This window comes from Odocoileus virginianus, chromosome 13 (genome assembly GCF_023699985.2).
Source record: "Odocoileus virginianus isolate 20LAN1187 ecotype Illinois chromosome 13, Ovbor_1.2, whole genome shotgun sequence".
Taxonomy (NCBI): Eukaryota; Metazoa; Chordata; class Mammalia; order Artiodactyla; family Cervidae; genus Odocoileus; species Odocoileus virginianus.
Window position 1 is genome coordinate 16,282,527 of NC_069686.1, and position 26,026 is coordinate 16,308,552.

The 26,026-nt window shown below is 34.7% G+C and overlaps 1 protein-coding gene and 1 non-coding gene across 3 annotated transcripts in view; one reads left to right on the forward strand and one right to left on the reverse strand.

Moving 5' to 3' along the window:
- The window catches only part of OLA1 (Obg like ATPase 1), a 166,029-nt gene that overhangs the window by 30,810 nt on the left and 109,193 nt on the right, over positions 1-26,026 (forward strand). The window lies entirely within an intron of this gene.
- On the reverse strand, positions 21,288-21,394 carry LOC139038131 (U6 spliceosomal RNA). The gene has a single exon (XR_011491074.1). It is a non-coding gene; the product is annotated as a U6 spliceosomal RNA (small nuclear RNA).

A 26,026-nucleotide genomic window follows, 5' to 3' on the forward strand; every position in this document is an offset into this window, starting at 1 on the left:
TTTTTCTTAGTTGTCAGAACACTGTCATTATGTTAAGTTAAAAATGGAAGTTTGAGACTGATTTGGTTTCGAAAACCAGTGTATTCATTGTTATACTTGACTTACATGAATGAAATCATAACACTTGTGTTTTATTACAATGTAAGTCTTCAGTTTTACTATAACTTGTCCCTTTGCAAATTTTACATTGACACCTGTAAACCACCCATTGTAGGCCCAGTATCATTTTCCTTCATCAGGGACTCAAAATATTGAGCTCGTGGGTTTCCAGCCTAGGCAGTTGGGGGAAAGGCGGGGCTTCTTTTAAGGGCTACAGGCTGTGTACCAGAGCTAGTCCTTTAGAACCGAAAGATTCCTCTCCGCTCCACTGGTGAGGTCAGGGTGTCCCTCCGGAACCCCCAGACTGCTCAAGAGCCTGGAATGGTCTCATCCAGGTCTGTGAGGTCTCCTTCCTGGTCCATCTTCCCCTTGTCTTCGCTGTCCTTGCTCCCAGGGTAGGAGGGAGGAAGGAGCGTTGCCTGGCTGGCTTGGATTTGACTGGTTGAGTTCTTGCTGTTGGGAACTAAAGAAGACCCCATTGTTTCACCAGACCTCTAGATATTTTACCCGTCATATAGGTAAAGAGTTGGGTCAGGGGAAGGTGGTTTTGTTCCTCTCTGCTCTTCCCTGAGTTGAAAGGGACAACTGTATGCACCTGCTCTATAAGTCAGTTGTGAAGATCTTCTCTTGTATGCCAATTGTCAGGTCGATAGAGCTGAAACAGTGTTTATACATTAATTTATAGCTTTCTGGGAATAGTGTTCTCCCTCATTCCTCAACTAAATTTATTATTCAAATTTTGTTAAATCCTTAGAGTGAAAATGAAAATGCAGGGAATTACATGTACCCCACTCATTTCCTAACTTGTTTTTTTTCCATCTTTGTATATTCAGGCTGAATTCTGATTTGTGTATTGTGTATAAAAAGTTTGAGAAAGAACTCTAATTAAAATTATTTTGAATGTGATTTTTAAAACCAATTGAAAGTGTTATATTTGGGGTTTCAGTCAGATCAAGGATTGATATTTTACTTTAAAGAACCGAGGAAAATAAAGTCCCATAAAGGAAATTTACTGTAGGTTATGATTTTAAATACAGAACCACAGTGTTATTATATACCACCATTTTAAATATGATTTGCTATTTATAAACTCATGGTTGTAGTAATAGGAAGGAATCAGATGAATGAGTAATAGGGAAAGGAATTTACTGAGTTAGGAGCAGGCACTTTTTGGTGCTCTCATATGATACTCCTGTGAATGAGATCTTATTAGCCCATTTTAGAAATGAGGAAACTGGATCTCAGGGAGTTTAAATAACTTCCAAAAAACCACACAGCTACTGAGTTGGCAGAGTCAAGATTTTTTAGCAAAACTCATCCTTTAATTGCTACCCTATGTTTACTGTGTTTACTTTCTGAAGCTATTTTATTTCTTGAAATTATAAAACATTTTTCTTATTTTAGGGTAGTTTTAATATTAATAATAATTTTTAATGAAGGGATAATATTTCATTGCCAGTGATCTACAATTTATCATTTCCTAGATACTAGAGTATGTTTTTAGTTATTCTGCTGTGATAGATGACTCTTCTGTGAGTGACTTTATTCACATATCTTTTTGCCTTTATTGTATTTTTTGTTGTTTAGTTGCTCAGGCATGTCTGACCCTTTTATGGACTCCATGGGATTTCCCAGACAAGAATACTGGAATAGGTTGTCATTTCCTCCAGGGGATTTTCTTGATCCAGGGATCAAGCCTGCATCTCCTGCATTGCAAGTGGATTCTTTACCACTGAGCCACTGGGGAAGCCATTATTTACTTAAGAAATATTTATTGGAGAGAATTTAATGAATCAAAGGGTACATTCTTTTACATTTCATTACTTGCTAGCCATTGCCATGTTGATTTTCAATAGGGTTTCTTAAATTTGCTTTTTTGTAGAAATTACCATACTGCATTTAACCAGCTATAAATACCAGTTGTACAGTGTATATTGGGAACAACTTAAAGTATACATAAATCAGTGAAATAAGATTACATGTTAAGTATTTACTCTATTGAGAGTAAAGGGGAAAAGCTAAGTGACTTTGATAAGGAAACAGCTGGCAGAGCCCCAAGAGTAGAACTGTTCCTGAAGAACAGTTGCTGGAAGAGAGAGAGTGGAGGAGTCTGAATGCGCTGGAATTTACTAGGGGGGTGGTGTTTACCTGGTTTGCCGTTCTTGGCAGGACTTTGTGGTTAATCTCTGAGTTAAATTTGATGTAAATTAAGACCAGACTATAATTTGAATTTGAATTTTAATCCTTCTTTGTTATAACCTCTTTCATTTCTTCTTGTCAGCCTTTCTTTGCTGACATTGTAATTCGTGGATGAGAATTCTAAAGTTTGCTTCATTTCATTTGAGAGGCATTAGGAAACTTAATTACTTTACTTGCAAATAGAAGATTTATACTGAGTATTTGCATACAAGGATTATGTTATAAACATCTGTCTTTTCACTAAATGACTTATTAGGTAATATTATGTTAGGAAATCTAATAAAGGAGAGAAAGTTAATATTATTTTACATGGTATATTTAACCCTGATGTTTATATGTTGTATTTTCCTTTCATTTTTGATAACTGCCCCATACCAGCTAAGGCAGAGTGGTAGCTAGTCTTTACTAGACTGATAATGATATCCCTTGATAGTTGGTGAAAGAAATTGTTCTTCCCAACATTTCTTGTCATCTCATTTCCTTTCCTTTATATGATATGAAGAATGACAGATACTGGTACCAGAAACTTTATTTACTGAGGATTAATATGTGGAGGTGGACCTGATAACCCACTCCAGTATTCTTGCCTGGAGAATTCCATAGACAGAGGAGCCTGGCGGGCTACCGTCCATGGGGTCGCAGAGTTGTACACAACTGAAGCGACTTAGCACACAATATGTTATAGGCAGTAGTTTAAAGCTTTATTATTACATCTGTTGCCTCATTTAAGTTTTCACAAGGTTTACTTGAAGTATGTACTACTGTTCCCATTTTACATACTAAGGCAACAATTAAAAGAGGGTAAGTAGCTCACTCAGGTTAGTAAATGGCAGAACTGGAAGTTGAATTGGGGCTGTTTGATCTAAAACCCTTACCTTTAACCATTATCTCTCATATGTTGTGTACATTTTAGTTAATTGACTGTAACATTCTTGGTCCCACGTTTTAATTCTTTAGTTTCCTTTACCTTAGAACCTAGTTACTTCAAGAAAATCTTCACATTCTGTTTTTGAGCCTAAAGTACTCATAGTAATTACTTTGATGTTCACAAGCTCTTCTGGGGATAGAGTTCAGAGAGAAAGAAAGATCACATTTAGTCAGAGAAGTTGTAATTTTTCTTGATTCATAGATAGATGTTTTGTGTGGGTTTCTTTCAAGGTAATTTATGTGTGGTAAGCAAAATACAGCTTACTTTAGAAAGTGGATGCTTACAGTTAATTAGCATCAATGTATCAGTATTTTTATCTGGAATTTAAAAATATATTTAAAGGTTATAGGATCTTATTTTCACTAAATTAGGATCCCATTGAAACACTTTACTGACGTCTCCACCCTCTCCCTTGGTCATTTGGGTGATACACAAACAAAATGGGGTATGTTGGCATTTTCCTAGGATAAAGTTGGCACAATAATGAGTTGATTCAGTAGCATCCTGTAAAGGTGATTAATGAAAAATTTTTCGATCTCTTTGATGACACACTAGTAGTCTTTGATGCTTTTATGCTATCTGGGATGATGTGGAGGACGTTCCTGACTTATGTCTTTTATTTCCTGCCCCAGGTCTGAAAATAGCAAAGTGTCTAAAAGAGCACTTGTTCCTTTTTTCTAACTGCTATTGCTTCTCACTCAGATGTCGTTCTTTATATCCCATAGAGAAATTTATTTAAAAAGAAAAATGCAATTTTCCAGCCACTTGTCTATATGGAAAGGTGGACAAATATCTTAAAATTAAGTTTGAGTTAATAACCTCTAAGGCCGCATTTCTCAGATTTTTTTGGCCTTAAGACTCTTTTATAGTCTTAAATTATTAAATATACCAAAAGCTTGTATTTATATAGGTTAATATCAGTCCATATTTACCATATTAGAAATTAAAACTAAGACTAAAAAATGTCTTTCTTTCTTAATGCTCTTTAAAATAACAGTGATAAACCCACTGTATGTTAACATTATTTGAAAAATAATTTTATTTTCTAAAACAAAAATATTTAATAAGAGTGGGAATGTTTTATATTTTGCAAATTGCTAGTATCTGACATTATAGGGGATTGCTGGATTATATTTGCTTGTACATTTAGTTTTTTGCAATGTTTATTTGGGTGAGATATATGAAGAAAATCTGGCTCTATACAGATGTGTGATTGGAAAAAGGAAGAGTATTTTAGTAATCATTTTAGATAATTGTGAATGTTATTCTTTGATACTGCATCAAAAATAGTTGATAAATAGTTTCTTAAAAGTTAATTGAAATATAAAGTCTGCAACTATAGCAGTGGACTCTTTTTCTCTTACATTAAAGTCCATTGGTCTATTTTGTATTTTGAATGACTCTTCTACCCATGCATACCTTTAGTCATTTGGAAAATAGCAATTCTCAGTGAGTATTCTGCAGATCTTTTAAATTATAACATATTTCATTATACTGTAGCACAAAATCACATCTGTTAATATCACCACCGATCTCATTCGTCTTTACATATTGGGAAGCTGTCAAGGTCATGGTAGCAGTTACAAGTTTTCCAAAGTTAATTTTCAATTGAGAGCCTAATGACTGCCAGATATAACCATGGTTTGAATGGCAGTTGTTCTTTCAGGTAGAAATGATGTTCCACAGAAAAAGTGACTAGTTCAGCTTGCAGTTCAGATGCTTCTCCTTGGTGACCATTGTATTTTGGTATGTAGCAGAAGTGTTTTATTTGTACTTCTGTGTCTTCACCCAGCATATTAAAAAGATGTATACCCCAGGTTGAGATTTAGTAAAATTAATAATTTTACTTTTATTAAGGACATTCTTAACTGAAACTTCGTTGTTGTGTATGTGAAGAATACAGTGATGACTAGTACAGTTTGAGATCAACCTTGATTCGTGCTAAGTTTCTGGTGGTTTCTCATTATTGATTTTGCAGTATGACTGCAAGTGTCAACTCAGTGAGGACGACAAATAGCATCTTGTTATTATTATGGCATAATGGTTTGAACTTGCAGACCCCTCAGGGGTCTGTGGACCACACTTTGAGAACCACTGTTCTGAAATGCCCCAAAGTCTTTTTTAGTCTTTAAGAATCTGCCTATTTTCTTCTCATTAATATAAGGTGGATTTCTTCAAGTTCCACTATTCTAGGTAAATGAAAATAATTTATCACTCGACTTTACCATTTTCGTTCTGCAAGCATTGCATAAAATTTTTTATTTCTAATGTGCAGAGCTTTCAGCTACATGGTCATTTGAAAAGACTTTGAATAATAGACATTGCCTGTGTTAGGCGCTTTGTCTACAAATGAATATCTGGCTAGAGTGTGTAAATAAATTGGATATTAAATGTATATCCCAGAATTAAACAGTTGTAATGTGAGTTTTAGAGATACTTAAGTATTTATTGGTTGTATTAATGTGATAGTAAGGGAAGTTGTAATCACACTTGCCTGTTTATTTTTTTCCTCATTTTTTAGTGACTTAAGTCTACCCTTCTCCATCCCTAGTCACTGCTCTTTAAACTAAAACAGTGAAAATCATTTACCACAAATAAGGATCTTTTGTATATAGGAATATTTAGGAATGGGAAAAATCTTTTAATCATAATCCATTCCAAATCAAATCTTTTGTGATTAGTTTATTGCAGTGGGAAGATTGGGATAGTGAATACCTATATCTTAAACTTGAAATTTTATTTCATTCTGCTTTGCATTATTCTCTTTTAAAGAACAGTATCAAAAATAACATCGCTTCTAGTGCTCCTGTAAAAGCTTTTAGATTCTTGAGTTGAGTGGTGATGGTGGTGAGGAGTGCTAGTCATTTGGGACACTGCCATCTGTTACACTTTTTTCCATCAATGAGAAAATACCTCTTACACTGGTAGCTAAATCGGCCTAAAGAGCTTGATGTTTATTTCTTATTTTTATGGGGAGACTTTCTTTAGCATTGAATAACAATACTCAGATATCAGTTAATAAGAATAGATTAAAATTTTTGAAAGTATTTTAACATAAATTAATAAACTATGAAGTACGTTGGTAATATATCAACACATTGGCAATATATTAATATGTTGTTTCATATAAATACTTTTTGCGTGCATGCTTAGTAGTCTCTGACTCTTTGCAACCCCATGGACTGCAGCCCACCAGGCTCCTCTGGCCATTGGAATTTTCCAGGCAAAAATACTGGAGTGGGTTGCCATTTCCTTCTCCAGGGGATTTTCTGGACTCAGGGGTTGAATCTGTGTCTCCTGCATTGGCAGGTGGATTCTTATACCACCGCACCACCTGGGAAGCCTTTTAGCCCAGTGTTAATCCTAGTTTGTCTGGTTCAGCTTATCCTTTTTTATGTTGGGCATACTGCATTTCCCTGTAGAAGAAATCTTTTGACTATTCAAAGATTAAAGCAGATATTCTGGCAAAACATAAAAATGTTGATTATGAACAATTTCAGAGCTTCACTTCAGTATTTTCTTTTTATAAACCACCTGTTGTCTTATGTGCCTAGTGTATACATTTGAACAAAGTGCTCATCACTTGTCAGCCATCAGTGGCAGCATAGAAATTACTTGTGGTACTTGCTTTGCAAGAAGTTCTTTTGTATTTGTGACATCAGCTTTGTTTTATACAATTAAAGTATTACACGCTAGAATAATCTAAATTGCAACCACTAAATGGTGATTTAATTCTTGCCTTGAACTAAATTTGTTTACTGATTGTATGCAGCTATTGACTACTATTTAACATGACAGATTCATAAAAATTTCCCCCTTATTTTGGTAGCAGATAAGAAGGTGGTTATATTATTAAAGGTGTTTCTCAATTTAAAAATTTGCCTTCAATAAATATTACATAAAGAGATAAAATGTTGAAAACATTTCTTGTGTGGATAATCCTCATACGGTTTGATTTTCTTTTTCTTTTTTTTTTTTATGGTTTGATTTTCAAATGAAGTGTAATACTTATGATATATTCATGATCACTTTAACAGTATTCCAGTTTTTAAACTCCCAGTTGAAACTGTATTGCAGTCATTTTTATTCATTTTCTTCTGTTAAAAAAAGAACAAAGTATAGCTGTTTGATTAAGACTTAAGATTGATACTAGAATAAATATTTAGATAGTTAGGTAACTTCTTTTATACTTACAGTAACATTAACTCTACACAGCAGTCTGGAGGCTTAGATAACTTTACCAGTGGATTCTAAGTAATCTGAATGTTTTCCCTTTGTTGTCTCTTTAAATAGTCCTGGTTATAATTTTTTAAAATAAGTTAACAGCTCTAATATATTGACATTATTTAAAATGACAAGTATTTTCTTCAGATAATTTTTTCAGTGAGCAGATTTCAGAACTAATGGAGTAAAATTACTCACTTAAAGCAAATTTATTTTGTATTTTGTAAAAAGCTTTAAGAATGCCACTATTCATTTATATTGTAAAGTCAAAGTGTAGTATAAGTACATTTTCCAAGGTAGCCCGTGGTATAACTCTGCAATAACTGAGTTCCTACCCTTGACAGTAGTTTGTATATAGAAACTCTACATGGGTTCAGTGATTCAGAAGCAGAAAACTACTCACAAATAAGAATTTTTTTGTTCTTTTCAGAAACAACCTGAAAGTAAAAGGGAGCTTTATATTTGCAGGAATAAAATTTGGAGTTTATTTTTCACTGCATGGTTACTTTGATGTAACTGATATAATAGAGTGGACATTAGTATATAAGTAAATGATGAAATGAGTCATGCGATGGAACATCTGCCTCAGAAAGCCCTTTCAGACATCATACGCTATGCCGTTGAAGTGTCTAATCAGTGCATCTGTCCCTGAGACTTCAGTGGGTGCGAGGATAGTTTTCTATTTTGGATTAGTTACTATATGAAGACAGTATATTAACAGACTTTTTTTTCCATGAATGCAACTGGAAAGTTTATGCCTGTGATATCTGAATAAAAAATTAGCAATAATTTTTCTTTTTAGCATAGTAATAATTAAGGGATGGTAATGAACATACAAACTTTTACCTACCTTAAAGTGGTTATTTATAATAGGATTTTACATTGCAGACCCACAGATGCTTCCTGCAGGAAATTTTCTTGCAAATACTGATGTTACAACAGGACAGAAATCCAGATGGAACCTGAAGCACAGCAGGATTCAGATAGGATATTTAACTAAAACAGAAGCCTGTGTTTGGATCCCTTCTGAGCTGGAGTGTTCCTATAGTTTTAAAATTGCCACCAGAGAGAGCTGAGGGTGGGGGAGAGGGAAGGGAAGGGTGGGCGAAGGAGGGAAAGTGTATGTGCACATTCATGGGCTTCACATGAAGTAAAAGCTTCTAACCAGACACATTGTAGAATACCAGATGATGATAATGACATACAGAGAATTGTGGTATACGTATGTTTGTTTTATTCTTATAATCAACAAGCCACAGAAGACAAATTCTTATGATCATATTTAATTTTACTAAAGGTTGCAATCTAAAGTAGTTAGTCTTTTAACAAGAGAAAAATGAGTGTATTTAGAACAGGGGGTTTGAATAAGAATTGGGCACATGTTATTTTAGACACTGGGATTTTTAAATCCTGGAAGCAGAGAATAGTCATCAGGAAATATTTTTATTCCAAAAGAGGGTATAAAAAAAGTTATCAGAACTTTCAGTTTCTGCCCTGGATTGTAGAGAGCTGGAGAGTTGTTACTACTACCTTACAGTAAGAGAGATCCTGACTAACTTCTGTGGCTCAAAAGTAAAATGATTTCTAAAGATATACACTGAAAAGTTTTCCCTTGTCTCTATCTACCATGCCCCCCCCGACTCTAGTATTTTTTATTACTATTTTCTTGCTTATTCTTCTATAGTTTTTTTATACAAATACAAGCTAACACAGTTAAGTATTTTTTCTTTCCATTTCCTAAACAGAATAGCAACCATATAAACTGTGATACACTTTGCTTTTGACATTTAAAATGTCCTGGACAGCTCTCCATATCATTGCACAGAGATTGTTTTCATTTTTCTTCACAGACACATTATTTCCTTGTGTGACTAACGTGATCATTTATTCAACAAGTTTAGTAGTGCTGGATGCTTGGTTTATTTCCAGTTTTTTACTTTGATTATGTTATAATGCCTCAATGAATAATCTAGTATATGTGTTATATCATATATGGGAAAGTTTATGAGAGATTCACAGAAATGGAGTTGTTGAATTAGAGGGAAAATGCGTTGGTAATTATGGCAGATAATGCAGATTTCCTTCCTAAGAGTGTGCAGTTTTTGTACCACTTCCAGCAGCTCAGTCGTGTCCGACTCTTTGCAAGCTTAGGGAGCCCTTCGGGCTCCTCTGTCCATGGGATTCTGCAGGCAAGAAGATGGAGTGTGTTGCCATTCTCTTTTCAGGGGATCTTCCTGACCCAGGGATTGAACCTGTGGGTTAGTTTTAATTTGCTTTTTCAATTGAAGTTGAGCAACTCTTCAAATGTTTAATAGCTATTTGTGTTTTTCTTCAGATTGCCTATTTACGTTGCTTGCCTGTTTTTCTATTGGGTGTTTTATTTTTTTTCCCCTGTAATAACAGAATTCTTTATATGTGGGGAATATTAGATCTATGTGTTGCAAATATTTTTTAATTGGTCATTTGTCTTTGTCTTTATTTATGGTCTGTTTTGCTATATAAAATTCTAAATTACTATCAAAGAGGCCTTCCCCAACTCAGGGTTATAAAATAATTCATCTATATTTTAAGTATGTTTATGGTTTCATTTTTTACTTGTAAATCTCTAATCTATTTAGAGTTATATCTTTGTGTACACTGTAACACATTCATTCTACTGTGTATATATGTGTATATTTTGATAATAGCTCTTTTATTGTCAAATAATATTTATTAAAGTCTATCCTTTGGTAACTTGAGATGCCACCTCTGTCATATGCTAGATTCCTAGAAATCCTTTTATTTATTTATTCAGCTGTGCTGGGTCTTAGTTGTGGCATGTGGAATCTTCAGTTGCAGCATATGGGATCTAGTTCCCTGACTAGGGATGGAACCCAGGCCCCCTTGCATTGGGAGCAGGAGTCTTAGCCTCTGGGCCACCAGGGAAGTCCCTCCTATAAATTCTTGGGTCTGTTTCAAATCTTACAGTGTTTCACCAGCATGTTAGTTTATTCATTTGCTAATGTGACACTTTAAAAATCATTAAGACTATATATTATAGTATCCGGTAGGGCTGTTCCCCTCATTTTCATAGTGTTCCTGGCTAGTATCGCTATTTTTTTTCCTGTATAAATTTAATAATCAACTTTCTTCATCACAGAAAAAGAAATCTCACTGGCATTATTATTATGACAAATTTATAAGTTAGTTTAAAAAGAATTTTTAATCTTTTCATTCAGAAACATGATGTGTTCTTTTGCTTGTTCAGGTCTACTTTTGAAGTGTTTGGAAAGCTCCTCCTTGTGATGGTTTTGCACATTTCTTGTAAAATTAATTTCTAGGTATTTTCTTTTTTTGTTGAGTTTGGTATTGTAAATGTGGTCTTCTTTTTCATTATGTTTTCTATTGTCTGTATGTTAAGAATATTTTGAAAAAATCAGCCTGTTCATCTGATTCTTTGTTAGGTACTGTAGGAAAGTCATAAAACTGGATAAAATATAGATTAAGTGAAATTAGATATAGTGCATTAATTCCGTGGAATACTATACAGTTTATATTAAAATGGACAGGTCCCTGTGACTCATGAAGTAAAAAAGTAGGTGTTTGGTTTTGTTTAAGCCCTAGAGAAAAAAGTCTCATATTCAAATGTTAACAGTTGTTATTTGGAGATTGTGAGATGATTTTTACTTTTTGCCTATGTTTTCTGGCAATTACTAGCTGTCAACAGAAGTGGACATGTTTTCCTTCCTTGCACATGTCCATTCATCTTTACTAGATTTCCAAACCTACAGTGAGAATGGACATGTATCTACATTTTCAGCAGTGGATTTTGAAAAGAAGTGATGCTTATCCTAGATTTTAAGGCATTGCCCCTGTCTCCCCTCGCAGTGGCTTTTCTCCTTTTGTGTGTTTGCTAAGTTGCTTCAGTCATATCCGACTCTTTGGGACCCAGTGGACTGTAGCTTGCCAGGCTCCTCTGTCCATGGGATTCTCCAGGCAAGAATGCTGGAGTGGGTTGCCATGTCCTCCTCCAGGGGATCTTCCCCACCCAGGGATCGAACCCAAGTCTCCTGCACTGCAGACAAGATTCTTTACCATCTGAGCCACCTGGGAAGCCCTTTCTCCTTTTATGCTGATTTCACTCGAAGTGCTTAGATCACGCAGATGGACCGTACCTTAGAGCATAGTTGACTGCAAGGACCAGAGCTGTCTCACTAAGTTGGATCATTTGTTTCAAGATTGAAATTAAAGTGAAATTTTTTTGCTCGTTAATTCACCTGATTTTTGGTTCTCTTTTGTGTTGTAGTTTTACTTTGGCTAATATACCTGAGTATTCTAAATATGTGAACAAACTACTTTTAGAATAAAAAAATCCATTTTCAAAGAATGTAAGGTCATATTATGCTTATTTTGCTGAAACTTAATTTTCTCATTTAGAATATCCTGAATATCTTTCCATGCCATCAATGCCCACTTTTGTTTAAGTAAGCTTTTTATTTGGAATAATTACAGATTCACAGGAAGGTTTCAGAGATGGCCCTGGGAGTTCTCCTATATATACCAGTTTCAGTTTCCTCTGATAATGATCTTTGTTTCCATACCTCCGTATTTTACAGTGGCACATTTGTCAAAACTAAGTACGTAAAACATGGTACCTTTATTAAACCAACATTGGTACATTGCTATTAATTAAACTCTGGATTTTATTTGGATTGTACCATTTTATTTACTGATGCTGTTTTTCTGTTCTAGAATTCACTTCAGGAGACCACATTTTATTTGTGTGATGTTTCCTTAGTCTTCTCTGGCCTCCTCTGATAGTTTGTTAGTCTTTCCTACTTTTCCTTGACAGTTTTCAAGGCTGAAGTGTTTTGTAGTACCCTCAAATTGTGTTTATCCTGATGTTTTTCTCATGATTAGACTAGGGTTATGGGTTTTTGGAAAGAATACCGCAGAGATGAAGTGCCGTTCACATTATACCCAGGAATACATGGTATCTGCATGACATCAGGGATATGTGAACCATTATCACTTGATGAAGGTGGTGTTTGTCATGCTTTTTTAACTGTAGAGTTCTACTTTTTCCTTTTCACATTTTCCCTTTTCTTTGGAAGCAAGCCAAATGTAGCCCCCAATGAAAGGGAAAGGGGAAAATACCCATTTTTGAAGGCTAAATTTAATCTGCTAGATATCAAAGTTGATGTCCACCAGACTAACTTTAGATACTTGAAATTTTCTGCTTTGATTCTATGGGCAGCTGACTAGTCAGCATGGAACCAGGCTGGGATTTCCTTCTTTAATTGCACAGAATTTAACCTACTAGTTGGGAACAAGAGAAGAGTAAGTGGGATCAGAGAATATACTTGTATCCCTCCCAGATGCCTCATTTTTTTCCGTTTGTCATCTTGATCTGGAAATCAGAGTTAACATCCCTGTCTCTGGAGATTTGAGCCTTTCTGGTACTTTAATGGGAAGAATATTTAACTGAGTACCATTTATTGAGTTACATTTGGGACCAATACTCTGCTAGGTTGTTTATATGCATCATATTTAATCTTTAGAACAATCTTGAGAGGAAAGTGCGTCTTACCACAAAGAAATTAAGACTAGATTTTGACTTCCCTAACATCATTCAGTTTATAAGTGGTAATACCCAGATCAAAACTATTTCTCCTGTTCCCTCCTTCCCCTTTTTTTTCCTCTTATATATCACAGGGCCACCAGTTCTCTTGTCTCTCCATCATTGAGAACAACCTAGTTATCATTAGATAGAGGGATATGATAGCTGTTTGGTATAGTTAACAGGTAGTTTGAAAAGATAAACATTATTAGCGCTATGTGATGTAATCAGATTTTCAAGTTAGGATTCTCTCTTACCCAACACAGATTGTGTGCTGCCCCGTTTTCTCGGCCCTGGAGAAACCCACAGAGACAGGAGCTCTCCTGGTCTCCGTTCCGGCTTGTCGCTGTGTAGCTGATGGTTGGGTTAGCAGTGGTCTGACTGCCTCTGGCGAGTTCATTCTGATGCCAGTGGCTTACTTAACTGAATTCTCCCCCCAGAACTGGCAATGATGACAAAGAAGTAAATGTGTAGTTTTTCCTGAGAATGTATTATATGCACGTACAGCAGTCAAGCTAGCAAAGACTGACCTTTTTTTGTTCTCGAAGTGGTGTTCCATTTTATTAAAAAGAGAAGTCAGAGTTTTCTTTAATGGTATCTTCAGAGATTTGTTATATATAGTAAATGAAATATTTAAAAAGTGAAGTTATATTGTATATTTGATGGTAATAAATGCTAAGGGAAATAAAGTATAGAAGGAAGTTAGGAAGTGTTTAGGTGGGGGTGGGGTTGTTTGCAATTTTAAACACTGCAAAGGCAGGCGTCACTGAGAAGTTGGCATTTGAGTAAAGAACTGAAGGAGGTAAGGGATTAAATTAAGTAAATACTCAGGGCACAGTAGGAAATGAAAGGGCCTAGAGGCAGAGTCAGGCCTGGTGTTTTTGAGTTCTGTTATTCTACATCCACCTTATACTCTGCTTTTCAAACTTTTAGTATAACAGGTGAATTGTCCCTGCCAAGGCCAAATTGTACCTGAAATCTGCTTCCCTCTCTCTCATATATGATTGTGATTCTGCTGCCCGTGCCTTCTCTTTCCTGTATCGTGTTTCCTCTCTATTGATTTGTTCCCATGACCATGCAAACATGGTGTAATGACCCCCTCCAGCTGCTCCTCTCTGTTCTCTTTCACAGTGAACCTGAAAAGAGGTTGTTTTTACTCTTCTTTGCATTCCATTCAGGTTTTTTTTTTTTTTTTAAACCTACTACAATGAGCTTTTGCCCCCAAAAGAGCATTTAAAGAGCTCTTGTCTAGGTCACCAGTGACCTCCATGTTGCCAAATGCTCCCTTCTCATCATTCTCTCTGATTAAACTCTAGCCAGTTATCCATTTACTTGTTTATTATGTTTCTCCTTAGTACGTAAGTTTCATGACAGCATGCACATGGATGCACGTGATATTTTTGGCTGCATGGGTAAGCAAGACTACATATGTCCTTGTACATACCTTATATGCACCACTGTCCACTTGGCCTGAGTTTTTTCCCTTGGGGTAAATTGCTAAAAGTAGAAATTACTGCACCAAAGAGTATACACATTGTAAAGGCTTTGCTACTTGTTAGTAAGCTGCCTCCTTAACCAGAATGTACTGTTACTATTTGTTTATTTTTAAGGCTTTAGCATTTATTATGAATACCTCTTAAATGCTTTCACTTTTTAAGATTTTTATATTTTCCCAGATTGCCAAAATCCCAATGTAACTTACAGTTTCATGCTTTAATATTCTGTCAGGGCTAGATAGTCTAATAGAAAAAAGTGCTCCTGAAGTTTTGTGTTCACAGAGTATTGGAGACTTAGAATATCATTGGATCAGTATAACTGTCTTTAGGAAAGAAGTTAGCCATTATACTGCGTCCTGCTGTCTTATCTGAGGAGTAACACATTTGCTAGAGGTATTTTCCTTTAGATTGCTGCCCTAGTCAGAGGTCAAGTACTGTGGTAACTACACTTTTGCTATATTGATTATAGCAAGAATGCTGAAGAAATACAGCACGAAAGAATACACACACACACCAAATTTGTACTCTGATTATATGAGTAGATTGCTGATTATGGACTGAAAGTCGAATAGTTTGATTTTGCCTATGTGTTCCTAGTATTTTGTTGTTAAAATGGAGGTGTTTGATAAGAATATTGATAGTGTTATTGATGTATTATACTAATAGTTTACAATTTATCATGTTATTGTCATACTGTAGCCATTAAATTGCACTTTGAGGATTTGGGGTGTTAGAATTTTACTAGTAACTTTTTAATGAACCTCTTGGTTGTATTTTACCCTCCACCCCTGCTATGAGTAAAATAAACTACTGAGAGTTAAAAATAGAAAATGCATGAACATATACATATAACCTGTTGCTCCTTATAATTTAAGCATTATCCTTGGTCTAAATTTGTCATATACCTCGGATCCTAAACTAAACTGAACCAAAATAATGCACCAAGTAGGCACTTCCTTGGTGGCCCAGTCATTAGGACTTCACCTTCCTTTGCAGGGGGTGTAGATTTGACCCTTGGTTGGGGAACTAACGATCCCACATGTCTCACAGCCAAAAAACCAGAACATAAACAACAGAAACAGTATTGTAACACAGTCAATAAAGAATTTAAAAATGGTCCACATCAAGAAAAAAATATTAAAAAGCAAAATAATAAGGCAAGTAAGGCATAATATTCTAACATCTTCCTTACACTTCTACATCTTCTGGTAGAAGAGAAAATTTTGAGGATAAGAAGGTATATTCCTTAGAAGGAGAGTTTAATATTGCTGTTATTTAAAGTAACTGTTAAGCTGCTTGCTTTTCCTTGAAAAATTTATGCCTGTTTTCAGAAGTCAGGAGTTTAGCTTGTACAAGTTTTGGGAAACTAAATGAACTGGCACAGTTTATGCAGAAAGTAATAAAAGTTTGATCATATGAAGTATGTGTATGCCTGTGTTTGTTTGTCTTAAGAAAGTAAAGTCTATAAAACTTTTTCTTGCTTCCTAAATTTAGATAATCAAATTTGGATCTTTTTCCAAAGCACTGAGGCTTTGGAACTGGTGTTTGTTTATAGTTTTCGTTTGTGGAGGTGAATTCCTAAATTGAAATTGCTTATTAGTTCAGTAGTGGTTATCTGGAAAACCATGTATATTTTCATGTTCTATTTTACATTTTAGGTTGTACCAGAAGTAGTTAATATTTATGTTCCAATATTTTTTAAAAAATCTGCTTTGAATTGATTTAGTGATTTGTAGATTAGAGTTTTTTTTTTTTTACACCAGAGTTTAGTTTATCCTTAAAGTTAGTTTAGTTCTTCATAGGGAACTGTGTTTTGATTTGATCAGTAACTAGAAAATAGGCATTTAAAATTTGTTTCATAGACTTCTGAAATGCCACTAAATATCTCTAAGAATACTGAAAAATATCAATATTATGTTTACATGTATAATAAAATTTGAAAATTATCTAATAAAATGGTTACCTATAGTTGATATTTCATGTATAAAGAGGCTTGGATAAAAACTTAACTGAATTTATTGCATTTTGAAATGTATAACATTTTACTTTTAAAGAAGGAGGGTTAGTATATTTTGAACCTGTTAGAGAATTGGTTGAATTGGGATAAGTCAACAACATTTTGTAAATCAAGATATTTTTTAAGATCTGTCTTTTTCTCTTAGTTGGTATTAATTTCCTGAGGAATTGATATTTTCTGATTAAGCATGTTAGGGTTTGCCTGAAAAAATCTTAAATTATCCAAATGTACTTGATTTTATTAAACTGGATGACTTTATCAAAAGTCCATTGCCATTTGCTTATGGTTTCTGGCTTTTTCAAGTGGAGAATAATAGTGCTCTTAAATTGGATTTATGCTGACTTTTAAGAAACATATTTGTTCCAAGCAGTCTAAGAAGCACAGAGATCCATGTCAATATTCAGAATTCATATTTTCCTTGAACAGAAGGTTGTGATAAAATGGTACATGGTGTGTTTTCATTGCCTGTTGAAAGACTTTCATGCAGTTAAAATAAGCATTTTGATGGTGGTTGAATTAAGAGTTTTTGTCAGTCTCTTCTCATCATGGATGATTAGACTAAAACGTCTGCTTGTCTTGACTTGAGATCACCACAGCTTCAGATAACATGCTTTGTGATTGAAGGTCGAAATATTTTGAATTCTAATAGGCTGCCAGATGAATTGCTTGAAATAGACTGTAAAATTTCAAGGCTTCCTTTTCCATCTGCTGTGAAAAGAACCATTGGGAATGGTTGAGCTTGATGATCATAGAATTACTGGATGGTGATTCTAAAACCCTCAAAGGGAAGTTGCTATGGAGATCTAGTTCCAAACTGAAATGATTCACCTTTGAAAGGCTGCAGGGTCTGAGAAGCTGAACACATCATTGTTCAGGTGGTCATTGGTTAGGAAATTGCTGGTGCCTGTGTAATCAGCACTCCTGTGGTAGTTAACGATCTAAAAAGGTTTGTTCTGAATGATGTGGGACAACAGCAATGTGCATAAGATGGCTTCTCTCAGTCATAGTTTGCTCAGCCTGGAGCTTGTAAAAATACAGTGAACTAAATAGCACAGAAAAGAACTGCTTCATTGGGGAAATTTTTTGAAACAAAATTTTGCCTTGATGAGTTTGACATCTAAAAGAAAATAGTTCCTTTTTAAAATAAAGTTTTTGCATAAACATACTTTGTTCTGTTTTAATCCACCTTAACCCCCACCTTTCATGACAAAGTGCTCTTTATTTCTCTGGGTCCAGGGCCATGGTGAAATGTTCGGCTTTTAATATCCTAAGTGGCTATGCTTTGCATAGCCATATGGTCACAGGAGAAGGACTTTAAAAAAACCCCCAAATCATAGAAAATGAATCTAGGAGAGCCCCTAAATTATTAGGAGTAGAATGCAATTAATCCCTCTATAGCAAATTGTTCCCCTCAATTCTTTTATTATTCATTATTTTTGAAGTATATTTTAAATTGATATTGTTTACAATTTTTTCTTCTATTTTTACTAAAATTTTTTTTATCACCTTTCACTTTTAAAAGAATTAGTTATTATTTATTTATTTGGCTGTCTTGGATCTTAGTTGAAGTGTACCGGTTCCAGAGTGTGTGGACTTAGTAGTTGTGGTCTTCAGTCTTAGTTGCCAGATGGCATGTGGGATCTTAGCTCCCGGACCAGGAATCGAACTTGCATCCCCTGCACTGGAACACCAGGGAAGTCCCTCTCACCTTTCACTTTTTTTTCCTATATACCTGAGACCAGAATAATTTTTGAAATTTAAGCAAGTGAATTCTTGCTTCTTTGACAGCAAATCATTGTAATCTGCTTTTCTCCTATATTAAGATTTCAAAATAGATGAAATTCAGTCTTAGTTTCCTAAGTGCTTATAATGTTGACCTTCTATAATCAAGTATGAAATCTTATAAAAAATAATTTAATGTCTCGTTTCTCTAGATAAGCTCCCCCAAACATTATTGAGGTATATTTTACATATAATAAAATCACCCATTCTTACTGTACAGTTTGATGAATTTTGTTTACTATATACAGTTATGTTCCCACCATCACAATTGGAAAATACATTTTCATCCTAAAATGTTTCCTCACATTTTTTTGCAGTTTCTCCAACTCTTTTGCTCTAACAACTACTAATCTGCTTTCTACCATTATAGTTTTATCATTTTTAGAATTTCATGTAGTATCATCTGATATGTTTGTGTTACTTTTTTAAACAAGCATAATGTTTTTGAGATTTATCCATATTGTATGTATTAATATTTTGTTCTTATTTGGAGAAGGAAATGGCCACCCACTCCAGTATTCTTGCCTAGAGAATTCCATGGACAGAGGAGCCTGGTGGGCTACAGTCCATGAGGTCGCAAAGAGTTGGACACGACTGAGTGACTTAACACTCTTGTCATAGTAATTAATAGTATGGATATATCACACTTTGCTTATCCATTCATTAGTTGATGGCTATTTGAATTTCAAATTTCTAGTTTTACTATTATGAATATATTCAAGTCTTTGTGTGAACATATGTTTGTTTCTTTTGGATAAATACCTAGAAGTGGGATTGCTGAAGCATATGGGAAGTATATGTTTAGTTAGTAAAACACTGCTGTATTCTGTTTTCCAAAGTGGCTGTTGGGAATTCCCTGGCAGTCCAGTAGTAAGGACTGTGTGCTTTCACTGCTGAGGGCATGATTTCAGTCTGTAGTCTGGGATCTGAAATCCTGCAAGCTGTGAGGTACAGCCAAACAAACAAAAAAACCAAGCAGCTGTAATTTTGATTTCTCACCAGCAATATATGAGTTCCAGATACTTCTGATTATCTTCAAACTTCGTATTGTCAGTCATTTAAGCTTAGTCATTCTAAAGGGTTTCTCATTGTGGCTTTAAATTCTGTTTCCCAGATGGTTACTGATAAGCGTCTTTTCATGCTCATCTGTATCTCTTGCATGAAGTCTGTTCAGACCTTTTGCCTACATTAAACTTGAAGTGTTTGTATTATTCGCAGCTGAAAGAGTTCTTTATATATTCTGGCTATAAGTTCTTTTTCATATATATGTTGTGTGAAATTTTCTCTCAGACTGTGGCTTGCTTTTTTGTTTTCTTGATTTTGTCTTTCAAAGAGCAAAAGTTTGGGACTTCCTTGGTAGTCCAATGGCTAAGACTCTGGGCTTCCAGTTCAGGGGACGAGGGTTCAATCCCTGGTCTGGGAACTAGATCTCATATGCTGCAGCTAAGAGCCAGCACATTCAAATAAATATTTGTTAAAAAAAAAAAAAACCCAAAGAGCAACATTTTTTATGATGATGTTCATTTTATGATTTTTTCCCTCCAGTGTTTCAGTGCTTTCTGAGCCCTGTTTAAGAAATCCATTCCCAGCTCAGTGTCACAGAGGTTTTCTTTTAATTGAAGTTTCACAGTGTTAGTACTTACATTTAGCTTTATCAATTTTAATTTTGCATGAGTTAAAGGATTAAAGTAATTTTTTTTTCCATACAGATAGCTAGTCATTCCAGAATCATCTACTATTTTCTCTCAGTGAATTAATTTGACACCTTATTAGAAATCAGTTGACCCTACATTTTGGGGTCAAATGTAGGGTCTGTTTCTGGACTCTATTCTGTTCCATTGGTCTGTTTTTTTATTCTTCTGCCAGTACCACACTGTCTTGATTACTGTAGCTTTAGTAAGTTTTAAAATCAGATAGTATAGATCTTCCAACTTTGTTCTTTTTCAAGATTGTTTTGGTTTTTCTGGGTTCTCTGTATAAGTTTTAGAATCAGCATTAATTTCTGCAAATTTTTTAAAAAAGAAAGGCTGCTGGGTTTTTGTTGATTTTTGACTTTGTATTGAAACTGTGAATGAAGACTGCCAGTCTGTGAACATGGTAAATCTCTTAATTTATGTAAGTCTTCCATCAAAGTATTTTGTAGTTTATAGTATATATTTTGTACATATTTTGTTAAATTTATCCTGAAGTATTTAATTTTTTTTGCTATTGTAAATTATATTGTAGGTTATTTGTATATGCCCTTAATAAGTTTGAGGAAGTTCTCTTCTATTCCTAGTTGACTGAGGACTTTTATCCTAAATGAGTATTGGATTTTATCAACTGTATTTCTTTTAGCTAGTAAAATGATCATAGAGTTTCTTTTTTATTATATGATGACTTACATGGGACTGATTTTTGGATAATAAGCTGCTCATATTCCCACAATAATCTCACTTTTTCATGATGAATAATCTTTTTTACATTATGTTTGATTTGATTTGCTAAGATGTTTTTAAAAAGGGTTTTTGCATCTGTGTTAATGAGGGATGATCAGTTCTGTGTTTTTCTTTTTTTTTTTTCTTCAGATCTTTGTCTGATTTGGATATGAGGCCTTATAAATTGAGTTGGAAAGTATTTCTTCCTTGATTTTCTGAAAGAGTTTGTGGATAATTCGTGTTGTTTCTACCCTTAATGTTTGATAGAATTTAATAATAATAAAGCCGTTTGGGGCTGGAGTTTCCTTTGTGGGAAGAATTTTATTTGCAAATTTAGTTTCTTTAATGGATGTAGGGCTATTTATATTTTTTTTTTTTCCTTTGTTCCGTTTTGGTAATTTGTGTGTTTTTAGCATCTTGATGCTAGATGGTCATATTATCTAGACTACTGTCTAGACTGTCAGATTTGCTTCTTTCTACCTATTTGGTTTAAATCTGCTTTCTCCCTGTAGTTTCTTTTTTTAAAAAAAATATGGAATGCTTCTCGAATTTGTGTGTCATCCTTGCACAGGGGTCATGCTAATCTTCTCTGTATCATTCCAATTTTAGTATATGTGCTGCCGAAGCGAGCACTCCCTGTAGTTTCTTAAAGTGAGAACTTTGATCATTGATTTTAGAACTTCTTTCCTAATGTAAAATCATTTAAAGTTACAAACTTTCTTCTAAGTACTGCTTTTACTGCATTCCACATATTTTGCTATGTTGTGTATTTCTTATCATTTTAAAATATTTTCTTAGTTCTCTTGTAATTTCTTCTTAGTTCTTAAGAAGTATGTATATTTATGAATTTATAGGGTTTACCTGTTCCTATTGTTACTGATGTCTAGTTTAATTTCTTTGTGGTCAAGGATCATATTCTGTGTGATTTATAGTCTTTTTTAAGTTTATTGAGACTTATTTTTTGACTCAGTGTGTAGTGTACGCCAAAAGAACCTTTCTTGAATGTATACTTTGTTTTTATTAGGTGTAATGTTCAATAAATATCACTTACGTGAAGTTGATCGGCATTTTTCATATTTTATATGTATCATTTTTTTTGGTCTGATTCTATCACTTAAGAGAGGGGTGTAAAAAAATCTCCAATTCTTAAGTGTGGAAAGTCTATTTTGTCTTTAAATTTTGACTTCCTATATTTTGAAGTTTTGTTATAAAGCATATATATATATATGTATGCCTTCCTGATGAATTTACTTTTTCTCTTTATAAAATATCCTTTTATCTTTAAGATTACTTTTAATTTTGAAGTCTTATGATAGTTAGAGTCAGTATAACTATATTATGCTTATTGCTTTCTGTTCATCTACTTTCAGTCTATCATTGTCTTTATATTTAAAGTGCATCTCTTGTACGGAGCATATAGTTGTGTCCTGTTGTATTAACTTTGATAATCAGCAACTTAAAATACATTGTTTAATGTATTTACTGATAAGTTTAGATTTGCGTGTATTTTTTTGTGTTCTGTTTGTCACTTCTATGTTTTGTTCCTCTATTTCTCTATGTATTATTTTATTATTTGAAGTTTTTTTAGGGATTCGCTTTAATATTCATTTACATTTACATTCTTTACATTTTTCTCTAGTGGTTGCTTTGGTGATTATAATACACATTTTTAACTTTTCACAGATAGTGTAAAGGTATCTTTCTTACAGTTTACATAGTTTATATTGAATCATTTCATGTAAAATATAAAAACCTTGCAAGTATGTAAGCCCATATCCCTTTCCAGTCCTTTGTGCCATTATTGTTTGTAATATTATGCATATATAAATGCAGCAATTTTTTAAAATGAGATGCAGTTCATGTAACATAAAATTAGCCATTTAAGAGTATACATTTTAGTCACCTTTAGTATTACTACATCCCCCAAATAACTTTTGCTTTAGACATATGTTTTTATTATAAATTAAAAAAACATGTATATATATGTGTGTGTGTATATATGTATATATAATAGGGCTTCCCTGGTGGCTCAGACTGTAAAGAATCTTCCTGCAATGCAGGAGACCCAGGTTCAATCTCTGGGTCAGAAAGATCCTGTGGAGAAGGGAATGGCAACCCTCTCCAGTATTCTTGCCTCGGAAATCCCAAGGACAGAAAAGCCTGGCAGGCTACAGTCCATGAGGTCACGTAGTCAGACACGACTAATGCTTTGTTATAAATAGACGAAGGGGAAAAATATGATAGCAAAAATTAGTCTTTTGCATTTACTCAAATACTTGCCATTTCAATGCTCTTTATTTTATTTTATTTTATTTTTTGAGAACCTGAGCTTCTATCTTTTATCATTTCCCTTTATCTTGAAGACATTTTTCAAATATTTAAGTGTAGGGCCATTGACAATGTATTCTCTTGGCTTTCTTTCATCTGAAAATGTCTATTTGGCCTTCATTCTTTACAAATATTATTGCTGGGTATAAAATTCTTAGTTGATAGGTATTTTGGCTTTTTTTAATTTTTAAGAAAATATTCTATGTTCCTTTTTAAAAATTTTTGATTATTTATTTGTCTAGGCCAGGTCTTCGTTGCAGCACTCAGATCTTCAATTTTCATTGTAGAGCATGTGGCATCCTAGTTGTAACATGTGGTATTTAGTTCTCTGGCTATGGTTTGAACCTAGGCCCCCTGTATTGGGAACATGGAGTCTTAGCCACTGGACTACCAGGGAAATCCCTTGGTATTGAAACGTTTTCTTTTTCTACTTTCAAAATTTGCCCTTTACTTTTGACATTTGTATCATACCTGTGCTATTGTGTCTGCCATTGAGTGTGTCTGTCCATGGACTTCTTTGAGTTTATTCTTACTGTTAGTCATTGAGCTTCTTCTATCTGTAATTTCTGTCTTTCAACAAATTTAGATACATTTTTACGTATTAATTCTTCAAATATCTTTTCTGTCCCATTTTTCCCTCTCCTCCTAGGACTCTAATTACATATATGCTGTACCATTTTTAAATAACCTAATGTGTCCCTGAAGCTCTGTTCATTTTTGCTTAATCTTTTTTTTCTATGTTATCAGACTAGATGGTTTGTATTGAGCCTCCCTGGTAGCTCAGCTGGTAAAGAATCCACCTACAGTGCAGGAGACCTCAGTTCGATTTCTGGGTCCAGAAGACCCACCGGAGAAGGATAGGCTACTGTCTCCAGTATTCTTGGGCTTCCCTGGTGACTCAGATGGTAAAGAATCCGCCTGCAGTGCACGAAACCTGGGTTTGATCCCTGGGCTGGGAAGCTCCCCTGGAGAAGGAAACAGCTACCCACTCCAGTATTCTGGCCTGGAGAATTCCATGGACAAAGGAGCCTGCCAGGCTACAGTCCCTAGTCACAAAGAGTTGGACACGACTGAGCAACTTTCACTTCACTTCACAATCTAAAAGTTAACTTACTGTTTCCTCAGTCATTTCAGCTTGGCTGTTATGTCCATGCAGGGTTTTTTATTTTAAGTACTATGTTTATCAATTCTGCTTTAAAAAAAAAATTTATTTATGGCTGTACTAGATCTTCATTGCTTTGCATGGGTTTTCTCTAGTTGTGGTGAATGAGGGTTAGTCTTTGTTGCAGTGTACACGCCTCTCATTGCCACAGTTTCTCTTGTTGCAGAGCACAGGCTCTAGATGTATGGGCTTATTAGTTGCGGCATGCAAGCTCTAGGGCATACTGGATTCAGTAGTTATGGCACACATGCTCAGTAGTAGCTGTGACTTGTGGACCCTAGAGTGTGCAGGCTGCAGTAGTTGCACCGTGCAGGCTCAGAGGTTGCTGCTCATGAGCTCTAGAGTGCAGGATCAGTAGTTGTGGTGCAAGGTCTTAGAAGATTCTGCGGGTGTGGAATCTTCTGGACTAGGGGTCAAACCCATTTCCCCTGCACTGGCTGGCCGATTCTTACCCACTGTGCTGTCAGGGAAGTCTGGTTCTGATTTTTTAAAAGATCATTTTTATTTCTTTGCTGGGAATGCCTGACCTTTTGTTCATTGTTTGTATATATATATATATATATATTTTTTTTTTAATTGAAGATAGTTTTAAAAGGAACTTAAAATTTTTCTTAGCTACTTCCAATATCTGGATCATCTCAAGTTCAGTTTTTTACTTGCTTTCTTTTCTTTTAACAATGTGTTTGATTTTCCTTAGGTAATTTTAGATTATATCTTGAACATTGTAAATGTTATGTTGTGATTTTGGATTTCATTGTTTTTCTCTGCTGTGTGTCATTTCCTTTGTGTTAGTAGGCAGTTGGACTTGAACTACAAACTCCATTTCTTCGTCGGTAGCTTCCCTGTCGCTTCAGATATTTTGTCTTTAAGTAGTCTGTTTCAAGTGTGCCTTGCCAGTGCAGTTCTGGTGTCAGTCAAAAAGATGCGTGTGCAGAATTTGGGGATTCCCTCCAGTCTCCCTTGCTCTCGCCTGTCCCAGTGTATCCTTCCGTTGCTGCAGTCTCCCTGGTCGCCCGGACCAGACAGCTCACCTGCTTCTGTGCTGTGCTGCTTATGCTTGGCCCCAGGCTGAATGTCTTGAAAAGGGGAACTCACGTCATACAAAGCCCCTCCTTTATGCATGTATTCTTAACCAGTCTGTCTTTGTTCTTTAGTGCATTTAGGTCACTCCTTTTTTTTTTCCTTCTGTATCTTGTTCCTATGGCATAGTGCTGCTTCTCTTGAGTGGGAATGGTAGTTTTCCAGGGGGATTTTAGTATGTCATTGTTGAAAGTGGAAACCCTTTGGATGGAATTTTCAGCTCCTTAATAACTCAGTGGCATGCCAAAAGTGGAATACATTTCTTTTCAGATTTGTACACCAGCACTTCTTAAAGTGATAGCCTACATCTTAAGGCAGTGAGTTTTGAACCTTAAGAAGAATGTATTTGAGATTTATAGTTTAAAAATTCAACTTCTTGCCAAAATACTTTTCTGAATTTATCATTGTTCTGTATTTATCCTTAGTAATAATATACTATTATTATGCTTTGATTATTATATAATAATATTCATTTGAGTGAAGAATTGGTCATGATAAGTATATTTCTGAGGATTCTGGTGCTGCAGTATTATCTCTCATATGTCTTTTTGGGGTTAATTGAAGAAGATAGAAAAGATTCAGTTCAGTGTTTTAGTGACTAAATTGTAACTGGTTTATATTTACTGTGGGAATATTTTTTTGGGGGGATAGGCTAAACATTGTATTGACTTATGGGTTCTTTCCCTTTTTAAAAA